We start from the raw sequence: 21,875 nt of genomic DNA, 5'->3' as shown, positions 1-21,875 counted from the left end.
TTCCTGTTCCAAACATTAATTCATTCCGGGGATAAAATCATAGTCTAACATAATCAGATCTGTTAAGTAAATATGACACATAAATAATCTCAAATGTAGAACTGCATGAACATGCAAATTTGTGAAGAATGAGCTCTTAACAAATTCAGCATGAAACTTGTATAGCCATTCTGGAAATCAGTATGGCAGTTTCTCAGAAAATTGGGAACAAGTCTTCCTGACAACCCAGCTATACCACTCTTGGGTATAAACACAAGGAATGCTCAATCTTACCACAAGGACACATGCTCAGCTATGTTCATATCAGCATTATTCATAATAGCATGAACATGGAAACAACCTAGATGTTCCTCAACTGAAAAATGGATAAAGAAAATATGGCACATATACATTGTGGAGTAAAAAAAGTAATATCATGAAATTTGCAGGCAAATGGATGGAACTAGAAAATATCAACTTGAGTGAGGTAACCCAGACTCAGAAGGACAAACATAGTATGTACTCACTCAAGAGTGGATACTAAATGTGAGGGAAGGGATGGCCAGACTGCAACCCATAACTCCAGAGAGGCTAGCTGACAGGGAAACACCTTAGGAGGGGAACATGGATGACCCTGTGAAGGAGAAGTGGATGAGATCTACATGAGTGGACTGGGTGTGGGGGGGTGGCAGAGGGTGAGGAGTGGGGGGTGAGAACATAGGGAATGGGATGGTCAAGCTGGAACAGGGACAGAGTTGGAGGAAAGGGAGGAAGATACCATGATAGATGAGGACATCATGGGAATAGGAAGAAGCAGGGTGCTGGGAAGGCTCTCAGGAATCCATAAGATTGACCCCACCTTGTCTGCTGGCAGTGGTCCAGAGGGTGCCTGAACTGGTCTACTCCAGTGACCATCCTAGCAAATAACCTAGCTATCATCAAAGAGCCTTTGACCAGTGACTGATGGAGGCAGATACAGAGATCCACAGCCAGGAACCAGACTGAGCTCCAGGAATTCAATTGATGAGAGAGAGGAGAGATAGTGCAGACAAAAGATTTCAAGATCATGATGGGAAGATCTGCCAAGATGAAAGACCACACTAGTGGAAGCCCATGAACTGTGAACTGTGGCTGTGGAGTCCCCATAGGACTGGACTAGGCCCTCTGAATAAGGAAGATGGTTGTTTGGTGCAAATTCTTTGGTGGGGGGGGCATCCAGGCAGGTGGATCAGGATCTGTCCCCGGTATATGAGCAGGCTTCTGGAACATGGTGCCTGTGGGTGTGACACCTTGCACAGCCTTGGTGCAGTGGGAAGGGGCTTGGACCTGCCTAGGCTCAGTGTGCTGGGCTCTGCTGACTACCTATGGAGACTTCGATTTGGGGTAAGTGGGGATGTGGGGGTGGCTTGGGAAAGAGGGCTGGGGTGGGAGCAGGGAGGAGGGGAAAACTGTTGATAGTATGTGGATATTATAGGAGTGAGTAGAAAATTTCTTTATAAAGAAAAATGAAAAAAAAATATTCAGGATCCATTCAGTTAAAATTAAAACCAGCAAAAGCCTGAAACAATAGAAGGAACACACCTTGATTTATTAAAGTTTCCTTTTTCATTAATTAATAAGTGTTTTCCAGCCCAATCACATTAAAATTTTTCTATGACAATCCTATTGACAGCATTGTAGCTCATGAAGAGAAACTGAAAGAATTTCCATAACATCTTAATGAGGTCAGGTGTATATGGTGATGCATATCTTTAATCCAAACTCTTCTGCATCAGGCAAATCCCTGTCTGTTTATGGCCGTTCAAGTATACATAACAAGTCCCAGCAGGTTAGGGTTTCATATAGACTCTGCCTCAAAATACATGGGCAGAAATTGGACAAGTATATATGTATTCTCCACTCTTCTTCAAAATAGTCCTTAATATTTTAGCAAATTCAGAAGGAAACTGTAAAGCCAAAAAGTGTGTTATTGTGCTCATACTGTTATATCGATATCTACTTCACACTTGAGTACAGTCACAGAATCTGGGTCTCACATAGATGGAAATTTGGGAAGGAGGAAGGTGCTTGTCTGTTCCCAAAGGTGATGGAATCAAGATTAGGGCTTTTTAATGCTAAATTATACTCAGAGCTTTCTATCTTCAGTGACAGGGTTACTGCTTCTTATGAAGAAGCCTCAATACAGGGTGTTTATTGCCATATGAGAACACAAGTGAGGGTATAAATTACTTAATATATATAATTAGATTTGCATTTTTAAACATCAAAATTATATTTACATAATTATCTTATTTTCACCCTCCTACTTCCTCATATGAATCATATTCATGAGCTCTTTTGTTATTGTACATGATCCCACACACATAAACATACACATAATGGTTCTCAAGGGACTCTAAGGAGCCCTGTGTATGGCGAACATGTCTCTAGCCAGGTCTGCCCTTCTTTCCCACTCCTTTTACCTGTACAAAATATTAGATTACTGTGGTCATTTGAATATAATTGCCCCCACAAGCTCATGGGGAATAGTGTATTAAGAAGGTGTGGTCTTATTGGGAAAAGGCAGAGGACATTTTGGAAGAAGTGCACCACTGTGGAGAGAGAGAGTTTGAGATCTCATAGATGCTCAAAACCACACCCAGTGAGACAGTTTATTTCCTGTTGCCTATGAATTAAGAATGTAGAACTTAAGCTATATGAAAATAATTCTGGTGTTTCAAAACTGCAAGTAAATATAAATACTTATTCCCTAAGTTTTGTCCCTTAACTAGCAGTAGGGAAACTGTACTCATGAGTGTTGCTCATAAGAAGCAGTAGCCCCTTTCAATGACGGCAGAAACCTCTGTAATACTTAGCATTAAAGAGCTTACATCTTGATTCCACCATCTTTGGAGCAAACAGCACCTTCCTTCTTCCCTGATTCCCATCTTTGTGAGACACAGACTCTGTATGTGTTCTCAAGGTAGAAGCAGATACTGATAAACATTGTGAGAATGATAATGTAAGAGCTATAAGAAAGAGTAGTAATGTTACAGCTTTGGGATGATCACTAATACCCTATTCATTATTGTAGTTCGTACAAGGCAAGTTTAGGAAATATGACTGCAATTTAGATGAGTCATTGGATACTTGAAGAAAGTGATGTTTTGCTTCCAGATATTAAGTCATTTTACTTAAAACAAATGCATTTTTAAACACATGTAATTAGTGAATTAATGGAAAGTTGCCTCAGCTGTTGGCTTCTGCTTTTGCAGAAGACCTAAGTTCAGTCCACAGCACTCATATTAGATGTTGCATAACTGCGTGTAACTCTAAATACAGGAGTATTGGATGACTCTCACCTGCATCTGTACTTGGGTAGAACATAACTACCCATAACACATACATACAATTAAAGGCAAAATAAAATATTTTTTTTAATTTCTGTATTTATTGTTTGTAAACATCATTTACTCTGATCTGTTTTTACATTGAAAAATAATTTAATTATATTTTATTTAATTAATTTGGTGGATGTTGTATACAGGAGTACATGGATATCCAAAGACAAATATTTAGGTGTTGGCTACCTCCGACTACTACATGGGTCTATCCTGGGGATGAACTCCCATCATCAGCAATTAGTCACAAGGGTTTCAACTGCTGAGTTGTGTCACTGCCAAAAAGCCCTTTAAGGAATTTCATTTCAATTTTGTAGGTTGACAGATCAATGAGAGAATAATATCTGACTGTCATTTTGTATGTAGCAAGCCATAACTAAATAATCATTTGACAAACATGGTCTGTGTTAGGTGAAAACACATTTTAATAATTGTGGCTACCTGATTATCATACAAAACCATTTTATTCTTTTACTTTGTGGCATTACTAACTGGTTAGTATATAAAAGAATATTGAATAAAGGACTACTCATATTTGGCACATCATGTGTCAATACGTGTACCAACTTCCCTGAATTTGAATCACATTGAACCTTTGAAATGAGGTGTCAAGATATGTTATTAAATAGTCACTCTCATAATTAGCAGTTTCTGATAGTTTTCCAAGTAATTATTTCCCTTTTCATTACTCTTAAAGAGCAATTACATTTGGTTCCCAGCACACATATGTCAGAGTTCAAATGGATCTCATGCTCTGTTCTCTTTTCTATGAGCTTTATATGTGCATGAACTTATGTAGGGACACATACATGCATGCAAAAAAAAAAAACTATCTTTAAAGATGTGTGAATTGAACCTGATCTACAAGTCATTTAGAGGAGATTAATCACTACAGAATATCTTGTATAGTATTTCCTGACACTGCAGTTTGGTTATTGAAACTACTTTTTGACAAAAAGTGTGATTCCCTTGAATTTACTGAAACAAGATGTGAGTCGAGGCATAGGAGTTTTATGTGGGGACATTCTTAGTGATCATATTCCTATAAAGCCTTACTTAAGAAAATGTATTTTATTTATGCAATACTCTTTTAGATCCCTTCAGAATTCCAGTGAGGAGGTGGGGAGCACGATCAATGTGAATGATTTTGTGAAAAACACTCTTGACTTATTAGAAACTTTATTTTCTAAGCAAGGTATATACCCAAACAGCAGGCAGTCATTGTCTCCTACATAAATGACCAAATCAAGAAGCACAATCAGCACTACACAGATTATGAGATCTGAGGAAATTAATACATGCTGATATAAAGAGTTTTAACATACCCCCATAACTGTATTATATTATCATGTTGAATATCAATACACTTATTTATATAAAAAATGAGAGAACATACTAAATTATTATATATGTTAATATATATGTATATATATATATATATATATATATATATATTATATAATGTCAAATACATAAAATTATGGAAACAAACTGATATAAAGTTGAGGAGTTAGCCAATACTAGCAATTTAGGAAGAAGAGCTAGTTGTTCCTTATGAGCAAACACAACAAAGCATGTAAACTGGGTTTTCTAAATAATTTCTGTCAACCTGACACACATTAAATTTAAAAAAAATAGAGGTAAATTCTACTAAAAATTTATCTCCATCAAACGTGGGCTGGCTTGCTTGACTGTACCTATGGGGACTTCGATTGGGTAAGTTGGGGAATGGGGTAGGCTTGAAAAGAGGGCTTGGGGTGGGAGACAGAGGAGGAGGGGGAAAACTGTTTGAGTATGTGCATAGTTATAGGAGTGAGTTAGAAAAATTTTCTTATGAAAGAAAAATGGAAAAAAAAAATTCAGGATCCATTCTAGTTAAAATTAATAAACCAGCAAAAAGCCCTGAAAACAATAGAAAGGAACACCACCTTTGATTTATTATAAATTCCCTTTTCATTAATTATATAAGGTGTTGTCAGCCCAATCAGCATTAAAATTTTTCTATGACAATCCTATTGACAGCCATTTGTAAGCTTCATGCAGAAAGAGAAACTGAAAGAATTTCCATTAACATTTAATGAGGTCAGGTGTTTATATGTGCTGATGCATATTCTTTAATCCAAACTCTTCATGCATCAGGCAAATTCCCTGTCGTTTAATGGCCGTTCAAGTTATACAATAACAAAGTCCCCAGCAGGTTAGGGTTCATATAGACTCTCCTCAAAATTACATGGGCAAGAACAAATGGACAAAGCATATATGTAATTCTCCACTCTTTCTTCAAGAATAGTCCTTAATATTTTAGCAAATTCAGAAAGGAAAAACCTTGGTTAAAGCCAAAAAGTTGTTATTGTGCTCATACTGTATATCGATTTAATCTACTTCACACTTGATACAGATCACAGAAATCGGTCTCACATAGAATGGAAATTTGGGAAGGAGGAAGGTGCTTGTCTGTCCCAAAGTGATGGAATCAAAGATTTAGGCTTTTTAATGCTTAAAACTAATGACTCAAGGCGTTCTATCTTCTGGAACAGATTGACTTGCTTCTTATTGAAGAGAAGCCTCAATCAGGGTTGCTATTGCCATATGAGAACCACCAGTTGAGGATATAATTACTTAATATATATATTAGATTTTTGCATTTTTAAACATCAAATTATATTACATAATTATCTTATTTTCACCTCCTACTCCTCATATAGAATCATTTCATGAGCTCTTTTTGTTATTGTACATGATTCCCACACACAATAAACATACACATATGGTTCTAGAGGGACTTCTAAGGAGCCGGTTGTATGAGCGAACAATAGTCTTCTAGGGCCAGGTTCTGCCCTTCTTTCCCACTCCTTTACCTGTTACAAAATATTAGATTACTGTGTTCATTTTGAATATAAATTTGCCCCCCACAAGCTCATGGGGAACGTGTGGCTGCAGGAGAGAAACCCAGTTCCTAGAAAGACCCTTTCTGTATAACATCAGAGTCCTTCATGAGCTATTTTTAAAAGGGGAGAGTATTAGTGACACCATTCAAGCAGTGAGAACCACAATTACCAGCCTTAATTACCATATCTGTCAAAGTTACCCTTTATACTGGAAATTGACTACATTTGGAATTTATTAAAACCCAAAAAAGGAGGGTCCATTTGTGAGGGGATTTGGCTTAATTTGACATAGGAACATACATTTGTAATCCAAATATTTGAGAGAGGAAGCCATGCCTTATGCCAGGCAGTAGTGACAAATGCCTTTAATTCCAGCTGATTGGAGGCAGAGGCAGTTGGATCTCTGAGTTCTAGGCAAGTCTACTCTTCAGAGAATGATCCAGGACAGCCAGACTACAAAGAGAAACCTTGTCTCTAAAACAAAACAAAACAAAAAAAAGAGAAAGAAAGAAAGAAAGAAAGAAGAAAGAAGAAGGAAGGAAGGAAGGAAGGAAGGAAGGAAGGAAGGAAGGAAGGAAGGAAGGAAGGAAGGAAGGAAGGTGAAGGAAGACATATCTTTAATTGAGATCTTTTAAACTCAGAAAAGATATATCTTTATCTGAGTCTTAATCATTTGATTTTGGAAAACCAATCACTTATCTATGGCTACACTCTCTGCTAGAAGCCTATATAATGATATAGAAAAAGGAAAATTTTGCTCTTTGTATTTTCGCTCTAAATTTGCTAGCACGGACGTATCTCTGACAGTACTAAGGAAGACACTTGAAGAACTCCTACACACTAAAAAGTAATATCAATACGAATGGTCAAGTAACACAGAGTCAGCACTAGAACACCATACAGAAAAACGACAGTTAAAAAGTGTCAACTAAAGCAATAACAATAATAGACAATAATTAGCAAATAATTCTCAAGAACAATTCAATGTTAATCTTCACATTCTCTGATCAAAATACACAAACATCAAGGTTGGTTAGTAAAGCCAACTTATTTTTGCTTCCAAAACCAAACAGCACTCATGAACATGAGAGATCTCTTCTATAAATATGGATGGAAACTAACTTTGAGAAAAGGAAACAAAATAAAGAAAATTAGAGAGTAAACATTTGATAGATGTGAATGGAAAAAACATTCCACTAACTGCTGAGTAATATAAGTCTAGAGCACAACAGAAACATATGTTCCTGTTCCAAACATTAATTCATTCCGGGGATAAAAATCATAGTCTAACATAATCAGATCTGTTAAGTAAATATGACACATAATAATCTCAAATGTAGAACTGCCATGAACATGCAAATTTGTGAAGAATGAGCTCTTAACAAATTCAGCATGAAACTTGTATAGCCATTCTGGAAATCAGTATGGCAGTTTCTCAGAAAATTGGGAACCAAGTCTTCCTGACAACCCAGCTATACCACTCTTGGGTATAAACACAAGGAATGCTCCAATCTTACCACAAGGACACATGCTCAGCTATGTTCATATCAGCATTATTCCATAATAGCATTGAACATGGAAACAACCTAGATGTTCCTCAACTGAAAAATGGATAAAGAAAATATGGCACATATACATTGTGGAGTAAAAAAAGTAATATCATGAAATTTGCAGGCAAATGGATGGAACTAGAAAATATCAACTTGAGTGAGGTAACCCAGACTCAGAAGGACAAACATAGTATGTACTCACTCAAGAGTGGATACTAAATGTGAGGGAAGGGATGGCCAGACTGCAACCCATAACTCCAGAGAGGCTAGCTGACAGGGAAACACCTTAGGAGGGGAACATGGATGACCCTGTGAAGGAGAAGTGGATGAGATCTACATGAGTGGACTGGGTGTGGGGGGTGGCAGAGGGTGAGGAGTGGGGGGTGAGAACATAGGGAATGGGATGGTCAAGCTGGAACAGGGACAGAGTTGGAGGAAAGGGAGGAAGATACCATGATAGATGAGGACATCATGGGAATAGGAAGAAGCAGGGTGCTGGGAAGGCTCTCAGGAATCCATAAGATTGACCCCACCTTGTCTGCTGGCAGTGGTCCAGAGGGTGCCTGAACTGGTCTACTCCAGTGACCATCCTAGCAAATAACCTAGCTATCATCAAAGAGCCTTTGACCAGTGACTGATGGAGGCAGATACAGAGATCCACAGCCAGGAACCAGACTGAGCTCCAGGAATTCAATTGATGAGAGAGAGGAGAGATAGTGCAGACAAAAGATTTCAAGATCATGATGGGAAGATCTGCCAAGATGAAAGACCACACTAGTGGAAGCCCATGAACTGTGAACTGTGGCTGTGGAGTCCCCATAGGACTGGACTAGGCCCTCTGAATAAGGAAGATGGTTGTTTGGTGGCAAATTCTTTGGTGGGGGGGGCATCCAGGCAGGTGGATCAGGATCTGTCCCCGGTATATGAGCAGGCTTCTGGAACATGGTGCCTGTGGGTGTGACACCTTGCACAGCCTTGGTGCAGTGGGAAGGGGCTTGGACCTGCCTAGGCTCAGTGTGCTGGGCTCTGCTGACTACCTATGGGAGACTTCGATTTGGGGTAAGTGGGGATGTGGGGGTGGCTTGGGAAAGAGGGCTGGGGTGGGAGCAGGGAGGAGGGGAAAACTGTTGATAGTATGTGGATATTATAGGAGTGAGTAGAAAATTTCTTTATAAAGAAAAATGAAAAAAAAATATTCAGGATCCATTCAGTTAAAATTAAAACCAGCAAAAGCCTGAAACAATAGAAGGAACACACCTTGATTTATTAAAGTTTCCTTTTTCATTAATTAATAAGTGTTTTCCAGCCCAATCACATTAAAATTTTTCTATGACAATCCTATTGACAGCATTGTAGCTCATGAAGAGAAACTGAAAGAATTTCCATAACATCTTAATGAGGTCAGGTGTATATGGTGATGCATATCTTTAATCCAAACTCTTCTGCATCAGGCAAATCCCTGTCTGTTTATGGCCGTTCAAGTATACATAACAAGTCCCAGCAGGTTAGGGTTCATATAGACTCTGCCTCAAAATACATGGGCAGAAAATTGGACAAGTATATATGTATTCTCCACTCTTCTTCAAATAGTCCTTAATATTTTAGCAAATTCAGAAGGAAACTGTAAAGCCAAAAAGTGTGTTATTGTGGCTCATACTGTTATATCGATATCTACTTCACACTTGAGTACAGTCACAGAATCTGGGTCTCACATAGATGGAAATTTGGGAAGGAGGAAGGTGCTTGTCTGTTCCCAAAGGTGATGGAATCAAGATTAGGGCTTTTTAATGCTAAATATACTCAGAGCTTTCTATCTTCAGTGGACAGGGTTACTGCTTCTTATGAAGAAGCCTCAATACAGGGTGTTTATTGCCATATGAGAACACAAGTGAGGGTATAATTACTTAATATATATAATTAGATTTGCATTTTTAAACATCAAAATTATATTTACATAATTATCTTATTTTCACCCTCCTACTTCCTCATATGAATCATATTCATGAGCTCTTTTGTTATTGTACATGATCCCACACACATAAACATACACATAATGGTTCTCAAGGGACTCTAAGGAGCCTGTGTATGGCGAACATGTCTCTAGCCAGGTCTGCCCTTCTTTCCCACTCCTTTTACCTGTACAAAATATTAGATTACTGTGGTCATTTGAATATAATTGCCCCCCACAAGCTCATGGGGAATAGTGTATTAAGAGGTGTGGTCTTATTGGGAAAGGCAGAGACATTTTGGAAGAAGTGCACCACTGTGGAGAGAGAGAGTTTGAGATCTCATAGATGCTCAAACCACACCCAGTGAGACAGTTTATTTCCTGTTGCCTATGAATTAAGAATGTAGAACTTAAGCTATATGAAAATAATTCTGGTGTTTCAAAACTGCAAGTAAATATAAATACTTATTCCCTAAGTTTTGTCCTTAACTAGCAGTAGGGAAACTGTACTCATGAGTGTTGCTCATAAGAAGCAGTAGCCCTTTCAATGACGGCAGAAACCTCTGTAATACTTAGCATTAAAGAGCTTACATCTTGATTCCACCATCTTTGGAGCAAACAGCACCTTCCTTCTTCCCTGATTCCCATCTTTGTGAGACACAGACTCTGTATGTGTTCTCAAGGTAGAAGCAGATACTGATAAACATTGTGAGAATGATAATGTAAGAGCTATAAGAAAGAGTAGTAATGTACAGCTTTGGGATGATCACTAATACCCTATTCATTATTTGTAGTTCGTACAAGGGCAAGTTTAGGAAATATGACTGCAATTTAGATGAGTCATTGGATACTTGAAGAAAGTGATGTTTTGCTTCCAGATATTAAGTCATTTTACTTAAAACAATGCATTTTTAAACACATGTAATTAGTGAATTAATGGAAAGTTGCCTCAGCTGTTGGCTTCTGCTTTTGCAGAAGACCTAAGTTCAGTCCACAGCACTCATATTAGATGTTGCATAACTGCGTGTAACTCTAAATACAGGAGTATTGGATGACTCTCACCTGCATCTGTACTTGGGTAGACATAACTACCCATAACACATACATACAATTAAAGGCAAAATAAAATATTTTTTTTAATTTCTGTATTTATTGTTGTAAACATCATTTACTCTGATCTGTTTTTACATTGAAAATAATTTAATTATATTTTATTTAATTAATTTGGTGGATGTTGTATACAGGAGTACATGGATATCCAAAGACAATATTTAGGTGTTGGCTACCTCCGACTACTACATGGGTCTATCCTGGGGATGAACTCCCATCATCAGCAATTAGTCACAAGGGTTTCAACTGCTGAGTTGTGTCACTGGCCAAAAAGCCCTTTAAGGAATTTCATTTCATTTTGTAGGTTGACAGATCAATGAGAGAATAATATCTGACTGTCATTTGTATGTAGCAAGCCATAACTAAATAATCATTTGACAAACATGGTCTGTGTAGGTGAAAACACATTTTAATAATTGTGGCTACCTGATTATCATACAAAACCATTTTATTCTTTTACTTTGTGGCATTACTAACTGGTTAGTATATAAAAGAATATTGAATAAAGGACTACTCATATTTGCCACATCATGTGTCAATACGTGTACCAACTTCCCTGAATTTGAATCACATTGAACCTTTGAAATGAGGTGTCAAGATATGTTATTAAATAGTCACTCTCATAATTAGCAGTTTCTGATAGTTTTCCAAGTAATTATTTCCCTTTTCATTACTCTTAAAGAGCAATTACATTTGGTTCCCAGCACACATATGTCAGAGTTCAAATGGATCTCATGCTCTGTTCTCTTTTCTATGAGCTCTTATATGTGCATGAACTTATGTAGGGACACATACATGCATGCAAAAAGAATAAAACTATCTTTAAAGATGTGTGAATTGAACCTGATCTACAAGTCATTTAGAGAGATTAATCACTACAGAATATCTTGTGTAGTATTTCCTGACACTGCAGTTTGGTTATTGAAACTACTTCTTTGACAAAAAGTGTGATTCCCCTTGAATTTACTGAAACAAGATGTGAGTCAAGGCATAAGGAGTTTTATGTGGGGACATTCTTAGTGATCATATTCCTATAAAGCCTTACTTAAGAAAATGATATATTTTATTTATGCAATACTCTTTTAGATCCCTTCAGAATTCCAGTGAGGAGGGTGGGGAGCACGATCAATGTGAATGATTTATGTGAAAAAAACACTCTCTTGACTTATTAGAAACTTTATTTTCTAAGCAAGGTATATACCCAAACAGCAGGCAGTCATTGTCTCCTTACATAAATGACCAAATCAAGAAGCACAATCAGCACTACACAGAGATTATGAGATCTGAGGAAAGTTAGACACAGGCTGATATAAAGAGTTTAACATACACCCCCATAACTGTATTACATTATCATGTTGAAATATCAATAAGCTTATTCTGTATACAACAAATGAGAGAACATACTTAAATTATTATATATGTTAATATATATGTATATATATATATATATATATATATATATATATATTATATAATGTCAAATACATAAAAGTATGGAAACAAACTGATATAAAGTTGAGTAGTTAGCCAATACTAGCAATTTAGGAAGAAGAGCTAATTGTTCCTTGTGAGCAAACACAACAAAGCATGTAAACTGGGTTTCCTAAATAATTTCTGTCAAACTGACACACATTAAATTAAAAAAAAATAGAGGTAAATTCTACTAAAAATTTATCTCCATCAAACTAGCTTGCTGTGATATTATTTAAGCTTTTATTAATGGATAATTGATGTAGGAATGCCCAATCCACTATGAGAAGTGCTTTCCCTAGGCAGGGATGTATGAGAAATCAAGCAGATGAAGCCAATAAACAGTGTTCTTTCTGGGTGCATGTCTTCATTGCAGTATCCAGAATCCTGCATTTTCTTTCCTTAACTGTAACCCATAAGCCAAATCAGCTCCTGCTTCTCACTTTGCTCATAGTCTACGATTGATCACAACAGAGTAGCGAGCTAGGCATATCGGACACCTAAAACAGGGAAAAGATCTCCCCAAATCTTAGATAGTAAAAATTAACTCATGTAAAGGACCACTGCAAAAGAAAAAGCTGAATAGGTAGAGCCCAGTGTATTTATTGTGAAGAAGTCCAAAGGTGTATATTGAGCTGCAAGGCAAAGCATTTCCTTATGTGAAAAGTCCTTACTAAGACTGCAAATGCAAGTGAAACCTGATTAAATGTTATATAATTTAAATTTATTTGAAGTATTTCTTAAATTTGAGACATATGTAAGTATCTTTGTAATACCACAATCCTGGTTATGGGCATCTATATGCTACCTTAGAAAGTTCCTAATTCTTTTTTTTTCTTTCTCTCTCTCTCTCTCTCTCTCTTTTTTTTTTTTTGTTTTTTTGAGACAGAGTTTCTCTGTGTAGTTTTGATGCCTGTCCTGGATCTCACTATGTAGATCAGGCTGGCCTCAAACTCACAGAAATCTGCATGGATCTGCCTCACGAGTGCTGGGATTAAAAGAGTACACCACCACTAGGCTATTTTTTTTTCTTTTTTCCCCAAATCCTTGGTTGCCAACTTTGCTTCCTTTTGTGCATCTCCTTTGCGCAGGATCATCTCATGTCCTACAATTCTTCCTTTTCCCTTGTTGTTGTAACAGGGTCTCACTGTGTAGTGTTGATTGACCTCAACTCACTAACTAGACTAGGCTATAATCTTTCCTTCTTCTTTATATTATTTTTCCCCATTAACCAATATTTTAATGACATTTTGAAGAAGGGTAAGTAAATGCATATTTTGTTCATTTTCTGTTCACTTCTTTCAATGCATTGTTTCCATAAGAGACCCTGTCTGACTTGTAATTGCTACATAGACCAGGATCTCTACAAGAGGAGAGAGATTTTCTACCTGTGCTTCCAATGTGCTTGGATTGAAGACATTCACTACCATCCATACCTGTCACCATTTCAGATTTTAGTGAATATTTTTTCTCTAGTGTAGTACAATGCTGTCCATAAGTTTATCATAGCAAAACGTAAAATGTGAAGATATGTTCATTCTATTCTTTCAAGCTTTGTTTTATTTTTTAACTCTGAATGTTTGCTAGATTTTGTTAAGTACCTTTTCTGCACATTTTTAATAAAAATGTAGATATATCCTTATAATTTATTATGTAGTGTTTTACACTTAACTGATCTGCCTGTGTTGGACCATGCTTGCATCTCTTGAATGAAGTTAACTTGGACACAGAGGTGGATCGTTCTGTTGTGTTGTTGAGTTTTCTTGGAAGGTGTTTTTCTATTGATCTAATATGGTAAGTACAAACGTGATTATATTGCTACCCTTAGAAAGGATACTTAGCTCAATAGCTACACCTTTAGCTCATAAGTCTTTCCCAAGAGAATGATTAGCCTTATTACTCTGAGGAATAATGTTAACTGCCTATTTCATACTATCTGAGCAACCTAAAATATCACTTAAAATCAAGTTAGAAGACTTTTCTGAAGTTAACTCCTTTAAAAACCAATCCACTTTTTAGTTGGTCAATTTGAATTGGGTACCTTAAAACCACCCAAATCAGAATTCATACCTATATTTATACCCAAGACATATAAGAGAACATTTCATTCATAAATTTCCTCAAAGCCAAAATTTTATTACTAGCAACATGTGCCATACTCAGAAGCAAACTAGATGTACTCTTATTGGTTTGAATGAACTATACAAGAGTAATGGGAACAAAGTAAGATTCCTCTAGTGAGCAATATTTTCACTGGATAAATTTCAAGGTTGGAAAGATGGCTCAGCTGTTGATGAAGGGGATCAAAGTTTGATTTTCAGGTCCAATTGATTGGCATGAAGTTATCTCTAGTTTCCAGGATCCTAAGTGAGTCTTCTGGTATCATTACACATCAGTAATGCCTGTGTTGCACAGAAATATATGCAGACAAAATACCATACCAACATAAAGAAAGAAGAAAGAAAGAAAAAGACAATGTTGTAGTTCCTACAATACCCAATATGGAGCATGAAAATGTATTTTTGGAATAAAGTGTGGACAATCTAGGACCTCTTTGTAAAGTGACTTATTCAAAATTATATGATACTGTCCTTAGTGCATGAGCTGCCTATTTGGCACCTTGGGCTTATACAGAGACACTTTGCTCAGCTGGAAGGAGGGGACTGGACCTGCCTGTACTGAATCCACCATGTTTAAATGAATCCCCATGGGAGTCTTGGCCCTGGAGGAGATGGGATTAGAGAGGAGAGAAGGTGGGGGTGGGTGCGGGATGGGGGAGGACAGGGGAACCCATGGCTGATGTGTAAAATTAAAACACAAATATAATAATATAAAAAAGCCAAAAAAACCATGATCTATACTTTAAAAGAATTATATGATAAAATTGAATGACTTGTGCATGTTGACTTGATTCTTTCCTTCAGTTAGCCAAATTCTTTTCAACATCTATTCCTGAGATTTTGCCCAATGGGAGCTAAATGTAGTTTGCAGTACCTTTGCAGAAGGTAGTTGAAATAGTCTTTCTCCACTGGCCATTGCACTCTCCTAGGGAAGAACACACAATCTGTTAGCAAGCCTCCATCCTTGTCTTTATTCTGCTTCATTCCCCAAAATCACTGGGGATGAATGAAAATGGACACAAAAAGAGGAATGTTCAGGAGCAAGAAGAGGAAAGTTAAACTGAACATCTTGGTCCTGCTTTGAGCCTTGACAGTGTGTATTGTGAAGTGCTGTTCAGAGGAGTACATTATGTTTGAACACATATATTCCCACACGCCTTTATTTGTGTAGCCAAAGGAAAGGCTACTTGTGCATTCATGATTTTTTTCCATGTGGTTCCTCACATCTGTAAGAATCTTGGACACTCTCCTCCCTGGGTCTCTGAATCTGATGTCCGTGTGATTAATTTTGGTAGAAAATTATATGTGAGGAGAGTACAGGTATTTTCATGACATCACTCATATAGGTAGAAATTAAGGCTCCTTTGAGATGCTATTTTGGAAAATTTGGTCCCAGGATTGCCTGAAAACTCTATTTACATTAATGGCTTTAGAAAAGATGTCAGTAAATTTTGTTAGATGATCCACATTGAGACATGCAGTAATGGTTCAGGGAGGGTTCACAAAGCTGGAATTCATGGTTACACATTGTGAATTGTACCATAAAGCCCTGTCAGGGAACAACAGCTCCATGTTTTTTTGTTTTTTTTTTTTTTTGAGACAGATTTCTCTGTGTAACTTTGAGCCTTTCCTAGAACTCACTCTGTGGCCCAGGCTTGCCTTGAAGTCAGAATGATCCACCTTCCTCTGACTCCCATGTGCTGGGATTAAAGTCGTGCACCACCACATCCGGGTTTAATCCCAGAACCAGTTAACCATAGAGGTCAGAATGTCAGTACAGACAGACAGGAAGTGATGGAGCTGGATGGAAAGAGGAAGTTATGTAGCTCATAGGAGAGAGGAACTAAGATGGCAAGGAACAGATAAGTATGTAAGTGTGAATATACAGGAAGTAGCTCTATCTTGTGCTGGGGTTTTCCACGAGTAAGAACTTGTGGCTGGCTTGTTTTATCCCTCTGGTCTTTCAGCTTTCACCCCAGTATCTGGCTCCTGCTTTTTTTTTTTTTATTAATAGGACCATTTAGCAATTCATGTTACACAGAATAGCTTAAATAATGATGAAAAACTGAAGTTTCAGCATTCCTGATTTCAAATTGTACAAAAAGCTATAATAACAAAAACAGCATAGTATTGGAATTAGAAGAGAGACGTTGAACACTGGAATCAAATTGAAGTCCTAGATATAAATTCACTCACCTATGGAACCTAATTTTAATAAAGAAGACAAAAATACACAGTTGAAAAAATAAGGCATCTTCCACAAAAGTCATCATATAGAAGATATCCTGCAATTGATCCATACTGATAATGCTGCACAAAACTCAATTTTCAACTGCCTTAACATAATACCAGTACCCTGATCCTGGTAGAAAAGAAAGTGGGCAAGAGAATTGCAGTGATTTGAATGGGAGAAGAATTTCTGAAAAGAACACTATTAGTACACACACTAAGACCAACAATTAATGAATAGGGCCTCATGAAACTGAATAGCTTCTCCGCAAAGGATACCATCATTGAAAAAAACTCATCAGCCTAAGGAATGAAAAAAAAAAAAGGTTTTACCACCTCTACATCTGATAAAGGACTAATATCCAAAATATATGAAAACTCAAGACAGTAGGTATCCAAACACAAATAATACAATTTTAAAATGTGGTAGTTATCTAAACCCTGAATTCACTAAAGAAGAAACTTGAATTGGTAAGAAACACTTAAAGAAATGTTCTTTTTCCTCATCTTACTGTGTATTCTTTTGTCTCATATGGTGTTTGTATCTTTGTGTACTGCACTTTTTGGTAGGTTAATGGAGGCATAGTGGATATGGGAGAAAGGATAGGGATATGTGTGGTGGTATTGTGTTCCCTAAAATATTGTGCACCCTAATAAACTTATCTGGGGTCAGAGAAGCAGAAGAAATGACAGCTTCCTCACCTTGGCAGTTCCTCAGCTGATCTTGTTTCCTCAGACTGTAGCTTCTGAGTCCTCATCCAAATGGATCTCAACTGAACTGTGCTGCTCAAAGCCTAAAAGCTTAACCAGAGAAAAGCTCCTAGTTTCTAGTCTTCACTCCTTGTATACCTTTCTGCTTTCTGCCATCATTCCCTGGGATTAACGGCTCAATTTCTGGGATTAAAGGTGTGAGTCACCTGCTTGCCTGTATCCTTGAACACACAGAGATCCAGGTAGATCTCTGCCTCTGGAATGCTAGGATTAATGGCCTGTGCTACCACTGCCTATCCTTTATGTTTAATACTGGGACTGTTCTGTTCTCTGACCCCAGATAAGTTTATTAGTGTGCACAATATTTTGGGGAACATAATAACACCACATTTCCCCTTTTTGTCTAAAATTTAAAAAGCTTATAACTAATACAAGAAAAACTATATCCAATAAATATATACAATATATACAGTCAAGAATTACATTAACAGTGTCAAGTCCATTAACATTTGACAGGTTCAGATGAAAAACTTCATTAATATATAACAATCTGCAGTCCAGTAACATCTGATAAACTCAAACAAAAATTTTCATTACTTATCCTATTTTCCTATTTAAAACAATTAGTTCTTTTTTAAAAGTAGACTCAATAATTGACCTTTTAATCCTATCATATCAATATTATCTCTTTTTTCTTTCCATAATAGATTCAGTAACCTACCTTTTGTTATTTTTATATCTTCCCCATTTTCTTTTTAGTGTATATTCAATGATCTACCCATTTATCCTATTATTTATCTTTTTTTTCCTCAGAGTAGATTTAATGATCTGCCTCATATCTATATTCTTCTTTTTCATAAACAAAAACTCTAAATACAATCTTCTTATTCAGCTTTTTTCCTGACCATTAACAATTAACAACTTGTAGCCAACCATCATAAACAATAACAATATCCAAAACTCTTTAAATGATCAAAAACCACCACCCCATCTCTTAGGAATGCGGGCGTTGATTTCTTAAAATTACTTCCTGCTTTCTAGGGGTGAAGACATCTTTAGGGAATCCTGAAAAGAAAATTTGGGGGTTAATTGTCAAGTCCTATATCATTTGTCCAGTCACTGCATAATGGGAAAGTGCAGAGCTTGTTTGAAGTCTGTGTTCAAGTAGCGTGTCAGGCTGGATCATCTCAGGTAGCCATCTCAAAATTGTCCTGAGTAGTTTGTAGTCCATAATTGATCTTTCCTCATGGTGTTAATCAGCTTCATGGCTTTACCATAGTCCATGTGGAATCATCTTTGTGGGTTCCTGTCATCCTTTTGAAGGTTTCAAAGTTGCTGTTAGGCTTTGTAGTGGTTCACTATAGACATTTTTTGGTGCCTCCATTGTTGTTTGGACCAAAAACAGTCTGATAAATGTCTGTCTTTCAGAACCATGAATGTTCTACCTTAGAAGATAAAATCTTCACAGCAATTTCTACCCATCATTTGTCTTGCCAAACTTTACCAAACTGACCTTTGCCAATTATTTTTTGTAACATGATAATCCTGGCTATTGGTATCTGAACAAGCAGCAGTAAGCCCTTCTTCCCAGGTAGCAACATCACCACAGTCATCAATATGAAGAGAAGGAGCCAGCAACTCAGACCAGCCGCCACTGCCTCCATGATCTCACTGCCACCCTTTGCAGTTTGTCCCAGCCAAAGTTTCTCCTTAGCAAGCCTCCTAGGCTTGCCTCAAACTTAGAATCCTCCTGCCTCTGCCTCCTTCCATAAATCCAACCCATGTGCCACCACAACTAGCTGAATGTAGCTTGGGTCTGAGCTGGGGCCAGCAAGGCCACAGGCAAGAGCCTTTTTTGTGAGTTCATACCATGAAAATTGGGCGCCAGACTCCACATGACTGTGCAGTCAAACTGATGGGCCGCCTCTCCAGCCACACCCCATCTCCTGGGATGAATGGCTCTCTGCTCCAGACCACATCCCCCCAGAAGCAGGTCGTCTATGAATGCTTTGTACATTATTGATATACAACATGCTTGAGCTTAAGGAAGGAGAGAGCCATTCTCCAACTCCAAAGCCAACTTTTATTTTTAATTGAACTGGGACTACAAGAAGACCAATAGTATTAATTTATTTAGAGAAGGGCAGAAATAAACATTTAGGAAGATTTATGAAATATTATAGATTGTATACCAATAGGCCATTTTACACTTTTTCCTAGGACAGATGATTTGTCCTTTTTCTTCAGTTGTCTCATTTGTCCAGTGTTCTTCAGATTCCTTAGCCTTCACTCTCTTAAAGACAAAAAAAAAAAAAAAAAAAAAAACCTTTCCCCAAGACTAATTTTGGGCAGGTTCCCTTTCAGCATTATCTGATTAAATGAAAAGGCATGTGTTAATGGTATAAGTTAGTTTAAATTGGATGGTCATGCTTATTGAAGAACTATCACCTCTTCAAATTAAGAGTCCTCTCTTGTTCAAATCAAAGCTTTATCAATTTTAATGGTATCTGCAGCTTATCTTTTCCTATAGAAACAAAAGCAAAACCTCATCCCCTTACATAACACATATCCTGGATTCCATTTTGAGGTCAGCACACCCTTAAAATATATAGGCTGATTTAATTCTGTAGTTTTTTTTTCCATTATCGAATATCTTTCTGCTGATGTTGTTCCTTTCTCATTAGCAACGAGAAAATTCAAAGTTAATAGAGCTTTATGCAGTCTATTTCTGGGGATTTTTGTTACCCCTTTCTGTTTATTTTGTATATCCTTTAGACTTCTCTTTGATCTTTCTATAACTGCTTGGCCTGTAGGATTATGTGGTATAACTGTAATATGCTTTAATTAGTAACAAGAATTTTTTTTTTTTCATTTTAACAGAGACATATGCTGGAGCATTGCCAGTTTTAATTTGTGCTGGTTAATGGCCATAACTTCTAGCAAATGAGTGTTTACAGAGTCACCTTTGCATTACATCCTGCTGGTAATTGCATCTGATTGTAAAAGGAACAAGTAGGACATTTCCTTACAATTTCCTTGGCTTGTTGCCAGGTTATGAAAAAATCCTTTTTTAAACCTTTACTATTGACATGATGTTTTTTATGAAATTCTGAGGCCTCCAGTACATTTTCTATCAATAGTATATCAATCTTGTCATTACAATTCGAGGCAAAATCAAATCAGCTCTCTATATAAGATGAATTCTATTGATTTGGGGATATTTGCTATTAATTTCTCCCAAAAAATTATAGCAAGCTCTTTGCCAAGGTTCACTTTCTGTGCACAATTTTTCAATGTCCTCCTTAGTTAATGGTATAATAATTTCTGCTGGGTATATTCCTGTTATTTGTCAAAGTCTAAATTTTCCTTTCCAAATCAATTCAGAGATTTTTTTTGCCACATAAGTTTTTAATTTTTATTTGGTTTATTTTGTAAAAATATCCATTCCAATATAATATCTTCTCTCTGGATTAAAATTCCTGTAGGAGAATGTCTAGACAGTAAAATAACCAAAATGCAATCAAGCTCTGGATCGATATGATCTGCATGTCCTTCATGTACTTTCTTTTAAACCAAGGACAATTATTTCTCACTTTCAGGTGATAATTCTCTTGGACTATTTAAGTCCTTGTCACCTTTTAAGGTTTTGAACAAATTATTCAGTTCATCATTTTTTAATCCAATAATAGTTCGTAGATGAGAAATGTCTCCAAATAATCTTTGAAAGTCATAAAGAGTCTGAAGTCAATCTCTCCTAATTTGCACCTTTCAGGGTCTAATTTTTTGTAGCTCTATTTTATGTCCTAAATAATTAATAGAATCTCCTCTTTGTGTCTTTTCAGAAGCAATTTGTAATCCCCAGAAAGGCAAAATTTTCTTTACTTCTTCAAACATTCTTTCTAAAGTATCTGCTTTGTGAGTGAGCTAGTAAAATGTCATCCATATAATAATAAATTATAGATTAAGAAAATTATTACGTATCACTTCCAATGGCTGTTGTACAAAATATTGGCACAGGGTTGGGCTATTCAACATTCCCTGTGGGAAGACTCTCCACTGATATCTATTAACCACTTGAGAAATATTGTAAGTAGGCACCGTGAAGGCAAATCTTTCTCTGTCTTTTTCTTGTAAGGGTATTGAAAAGAAACAGTCTTTTAAATCAATAGCTATAAGAAGCCATCCTTTTGGTAACAGATTAGGCAAAGGAATTCCAGATTGTAGAGAGCCCATTGGCTGAATTACTTTGTTAGTTGCCCTAAAGTCTGTTACCATTCTCCATTTACCGGTTTCCTTTTAATAACAAACACAGGAGAATTCCAAGGGCTGGTTGATTCTTCAATATGCTGAGCGTTTAACTGTTCTTCTACCAGCTCTTCTAAATCCTGGAGTTTTTCTGTTGTTAAAGACTATTGATGAGCCCATACAGGCTTGTCTGTTAACTATTTTAAAGGTAGAGCTGTTAGTGTCTTTGGAAGAACATCAATTGG

This window comes from Onychomys torridus, unplaced genomic scaffold, assembly GCF_903995425.1.
Source record: "Onychomys torridus unplaced genomic scaffold, mOncTor1.1, whole genome shotgun sequence".
NCBI classification, from domain to species: domain Eukaryota; kingdom Metazoa; phylum Chordata; class Mammalia; order Rodentia; family Cricetidae; genus Onychomys; species Onychomys torridus.
Note: the sequence above shows the minus strand (reverse complement) of the source record.